This window comes from Ipomoea triloba, chromosome 7 (genome assembly GCF_003576645.1).
Source record: "Ipomoea triloba cultivar NCNSP0323 chromosome 7, ASM357664v1".
Classification (NCBI taxonomy): Eukaryota; Viridiplantae; Streptophyta; class Magnoliopsida; order Solanales; family Convolvulaceae; genus Ipomoea; species Ipomoea triloba.
In genome coordinates, this window is record NC_044922.1 from 22,292,253 (window position 1) to 22,298,252 (window position 6,000).

Sequence of the window (6,000 nt, forward strand, 5' to 3'; positions counted from 1 at the left end):
GAAAATCACTTCCAAGGAAAGAAACTTCCTTCAAATCATGGAAAATGCATAGTTACTGTGTTTGGTTCCTTGGAACTCATTTTCCTTCCTCATTTTGGAGGAAAAAAAATTCTTTGGTAGAAGCTCGGATTTTGTTTTCCAGGGTGGTTAGGAAGAAAATTTGATTTGACAAGACCATTTTACCCCTCCTTGTGTTCTTCCTCCTCTTCTGATTTCTTCTTCTTCTTCCTTTTGTTTCTTCTTCTTCTTCTTCTTCTTCTTCTTCCTGGTGACTCCAGAATCAAGAGCCAGCCTCTGTTTCAGATCTGCGCCTAGCCTCCGCGCCTCCGCCTCACCGCGATGCCCTCTGGTCTCTCGCTCTAGCTGACTACGTCAACCACACTCCACACACGGCTCTGCTGCCTTTGCTGCTTTGACCAATGACCACACACAGGAGAATGAGTGAAAAAAATGAAGAAAAACTAATTTTATTATTATTATTATTGGGCCCCAAAATTGAAATGATAATAATAAGAGTTGTGGAATTGTGGATTTTCTGGTTTAGGCTTTAGGTATTTAATAATAATAATAATAATAATAATAAGGGGCATATATGTCTTTTACCTATTATTCCTTACCATTTTAAATCCAACCAAACAATAGAATTCATATTCCAAGTATCTCATTTTCCACCAACCAAACAACAGAATCTATCTTCCTGGTAACTACTTTTCTATGGAATTTCACTTCCACTTCCCATCAAATATTTTCCGCGAACCAAACGGGCCCTAATACTTTCAACTTTTGAAATATTATAGAAGGAAAGGAAAGGGAGCCTTATACACACATCGCCACCACATGCTGGCTGGCTGGCTCGGTTCAATCGCGTTCACTTCCATGCAAAAGTTCACATGTTACTTACTGCCAGTTCTTATATCGTGGACCGCGGTCCACAATGCATTGTGGACCGCGGTCCCAAAACGACGTCGTTTTAGTAAGTGGGAGACGGAGCCCCGTAATTGACACTACAGTTCATTCCAAAAGATACTGCCTTACATTTGTTTTGATATTATCGAATGGAACTGTAGTTATATCAAAATGTAACTGTAGTTGTGTTAAAATGTAACTGCAGTGTATATGAAAAGATACTGAATAACAGTTTCACATTTGTGTTTGATATTATCGAATGAAACTGTAGTTATATCAAAATGTAACTGTAGTTGTGTTGAAATGTAACTGCAGTGTCTATGAACAGATACTGAATAACAGTTTCACTTTTGTGTTTTTATATTATCGAATGAAACTGTAGTTATATCAAAATGTAATTGCAGTTGTGTTGAAATGTAACTGCAGTTGTGTTGAAATGTAACTGAAATTGTGTTGAAATGTAACTGGAGTATATATGAAAAGAAAGTGAGTGGCGCGAATTCATCCGTCTGTTTTCATTAATCAAAACGACATCGTTTTAGGACCGCGGTCCACGATATAATTTGCGACTTACTGCTTGGAGATACAATAATCCAACTATCAACCAGATTGGCAATTGCACCCATCGATGCTAATTTCCCATCTCTATCGTACAAATTAAAATTTGAACATACAGCAAAAAACAATAATTTCCCAGATTGGATTCTACATTTTCGCTTCTTCTTCTTGCTCAAAATCTATTAGCTCCTCCGGTGGGTGGGGGTTTGAGAATTTCCTGTTGTTTTAGAATCCGGACAACCTTAACTTTTTTGACCAAAAAAAATTGGTGAAAAACCCAAAAAGAACACATTACACACAGGTTATCCACCAACCAACAACGAGCTGCAATAAACAGAATATAATCAATTCATTGACGCACACCAGATCAGAGAAAGAGAAAGTGAGAAAGAATTAATGTATCATTGTAGCCTTTTTCTACTCTCTCCAACTAGGCCATTCATCCGTTTCTGGTACTTTTCACACGTTTTATATTACCATTAAAATTTAAAAATATTAGATTTTCAATAATAATATTTGCTAAACAAATTTTTTTGGCTACTATATATTGACTTTATTAGAAATTAGTAGGTGTTCTATATTTTCTCAATTTGTTACAATCCAAAAAGTCAATACTTCACCACCGGAATTCAATCATGTCATCTTCTTTCAAGACAGTCACAGAGGTGTCATTTGAGCACAAGATGCTTAGCTTGATAAACAAAATTAAGTTTACATTAAAATTATTTTTAAAAACATACTATTTTTAATAAAAAATAATCTCTTTTAAATAATGTTGTCATTAAAATAATACTCCGTATGCTTTTTTAAATATTACTTTTTCATATAAAAAATTATTGTTGCGTGTGTTAAAAAATATTATTTTTTAAATAAAAATTATTATATTTTTATTAAAAATATTATTTTTTATTTAAAAATTATTATATTTTTATTAAAAATATTATTTTTTATTTAAAAATTATTATATTTTTATTAAAAATATTATTTTTTATTTAAAAATAAAGAAAATTGTAATTTATATCATTCATAAGATGTCAATTATCAATGTGACTCCTGAATTATTAGAAATGTAAATGTTACTCTTCGTTTTTCAAAACGGTACATATATTGCCCTAAATCCATTTTAAAACGATACTGTTTTAAATCTCAGATCCGTGACGAGAGGGACAATACATGTTCCGTTTAAAATTAAGGAACAACATTTACACATCTAATAATTTAACAGGTTGTTTGGTTCACGGAATAGGTAGGGAATGACATAGCATTCCCGGTAATAGCCTATTCCGTTGTTTGGTTCGCATTTGTATTCCCAATAACAAATGTTCCTGGGAATGAGCTATTACCATTGCAAGGATAATAACTATTACCAGCACCCCTAGTATTAACCTATTCCTGACTTCTCAGAAACAGATATTTTATTATAATTTTTTTTTACCCTTTTTTAAACCTAAAATTTTTTACGCTCACTTTTCTAAAACTCATCGCATCACCTTTCTCTCTGTCATCGCACACATCTCACCTATCAAAATAATCTAAAAACATAATAAATGTGAATGAAGGTTATACCCCTCATTTATGTCCGTTTTTTCGGTTAAGTTTTTTTGTACATTATGCTATAAAAGTTGTACTACATAATATTTTGGACAAATATACCCCTACAGTTATAACTTCCGTTATCTTTTCCACTATTGTTACTATGCACATGCATCCACCATATATTTTCTTATCTTCTTCAATAATAATTGTAAACAAATAAATTTTGAATATATATATATGGGATTCAAAATTCCTGTTACATGTTAAGTATCAATATGGGGTGTGGGTACAATATCTCTGGATGATCCTCTGATTCTTCAATTGATGTCTTGACGCTCCATTGAAGGGCCCCCGGATCTCTAGTGGCTTGATCTTCAAAGAAGAACTTATATGTTTGTTCTTCTGAAGGGCCTCCGGGTTCAAATGGCTTGATCTTCAATTGGAGATTTTGATCAATATGATAGGCATGGAGGAGCTTGGGACTTTCAAGGTCATGGGGCTTTTATTTTCATGATCATGATCTCTAATTCTCTAAATAAGATTCAAGCTATTTCTATGATTTTTCTTAGGATGAATACATAGAAATAAAAGGTCCTATTTATAGCTGTAAGATAAAGAGTTTTGATAAATTCAAACTCTTTTGATATTATCTAATTAACAAATTAGATAATATCAATATTATCCAAATACATTTAAATATACTAATATTAAAAAAATAACAATATTTAGCAAATTTTCAGTGTCAACAAATGCCCCCTCGAGACTTGCTTGTACGCCACTTGAGAGCATATACCACTCGAAAGTATGTAGTGCAAGTAAGTCTCGACACTACAGTTAAGATATAATAAGGCCGTTTTGACTCGTGCCAAGGAGCATGATATGAGGCCGTTTTTACTCGTGCCAAGGAGATATAAGGCCGTTTTAACTCGTGCCAAGGAGTATCATTTAGCTTCCTCCATTTCAAATTTCATATGGGGTTTGCCCCCATATCGATGCCTATGAAGAGATGAGAGGCAGAGTTGTCCCACCAGGCGTGCCAAAATCTGTAAACACAAAAAATTCGAAATTGTATATATTCACAAAATCGGGTTACAGTGTATGTGTAATTCAAGTTGCAGGTACAAAATCTCTGTATAGTCCTTTGATTCTTCACTGACGTGTTCTACTGAAGTGCCTCCGGGTTTCAAGTGGCGTAGCCTCCGGGATTCAAATAGCGTAGCCTCCGGGATTCAATTGACGTAACTTCCGGGATTCAAGTGGCGTGGCCTTCTGGGATTCAAGGGCGGGATACTCAACTAGAACCGTCAAAATACTTCAAGCCTCTAACTGCTTCAGAATGCCTTCAATGCCTTCAATGCTCTCAAGTCTTCAATCTTCAAGGTGTTCTTCAAATGTGAAATGAGGGCTCTATTTATAGTGGGGTGTGTAACCACTATCCCTCAACAAACTCCTTAATTTAATTATTAAATTAAATTAACTAATTATCTAAAGAAATGAACCTTGCCAACATTAGGTCTAGGTTCAAAATCCTATCATCTAATTCAAATTCAAATCAAATTATAATTATTAAATTCAAATATAATAAAATTATATTTAAATTATAATTATTAAATTTAAATATGAATTGGGCTTGGACCGTTAATTAATTCAATAGCCCAACATCAATTTAATTGGGCTAATTAAATTAATTTAATTATCATGACCCAATTAATTAAATTGGTCCAATAATCCATCTAAAATTGAGCCCAATAATAATTTAATCGGTCTATTTGTCGGTTCAAATTTTCGGTGTCTACAAATTGCCCCCTCGAGACTTGTCGTGACATGCCGCTTGACGTGCTTGGAACGTGAAAGTCTCGAAACTTCGATATTGATAAGGCGCACACATCATACATATAACCCATTCAACTTACTGAATTGTTAATTTGGATCATTTGAAATATACAAACGCCGTTGTATGTAATTATGTATGACCCAATAAGCTTTAATCCATTATTAATCCCATCTGTATGCACCAATCCACCGAATTAACTCCCATGGACCCATCAAATATTAATCTTTGAACTTAATCCCACAAAAGATGCCTGAATGGTTGGCTGACATTAAATTACTTTTGTTTTCCATCTATTCTGCATGAAACAATAATACGTAAAGCCAGTAACCACCCAAACAACATCCGAAACCGATCACGCTTCAAACTCATCTGACTCCCATCCAAACTTGAATTCCTTAGCTTTAACACTCCAAGTCTCCAACTCAACATCAAACACCTGAAACTCTCTATAAATAGAGCCAGAACCCATCAACTTCACCACCAAATCGAAGCAGCAGATTAAAGAGGACTGGTTCGCATTCAATCAGGTAAACTCTGTTCTTGCGTTTTTATCTTCATTTTTCCCTATGTATATTTCATCTATAGGAACAAGAAGAAGATAATTCAAGAACAACACAGAAGGATGGCTGCCCGTCTCGTAGGACAACCACCGGAGCGCGGAACCACCGGTACCGCCGGCAGGTGGGTTCCTACCTGCAGTGCACGAATCCTTGTGTTGTGTGAGAACAAGATAGCTGGTGAACTGCCTTTGTCGAACGAGAAACCTTCACTGGAGTTCATTCTTCTTCGTATTGCCTCAAAGAAGAGCAACCAAAAATCTGCCCGGGTAGAACAATCACCGGAGCGTGGTATCGCTGATACTGCCCGAGAGTGAGTTTCTACCTGGGGTACACAGACTTCCATTGCTGCTGGAGTTTCACACTGGACCACTCAATCCGTCGACGCCGCCGGAGCCTTCTTCACCACCTGCCGTCGAACTTGTAGAGTGAAGAAGAAAAAAACGAAGATTGGGTTGGAGTTCGTTGCCGTTGGATCGCATAGCGGAGCTTCTCCCTGCTGACGTCGCCAGTCGCTGCTGTTGGACTGCTGGAGGGTTGCTGCTATGTCTACTGGAGGACCACTGCTTAACCGTCGACACCGAGACTGCTAGAGTTTGTATCTCCTCC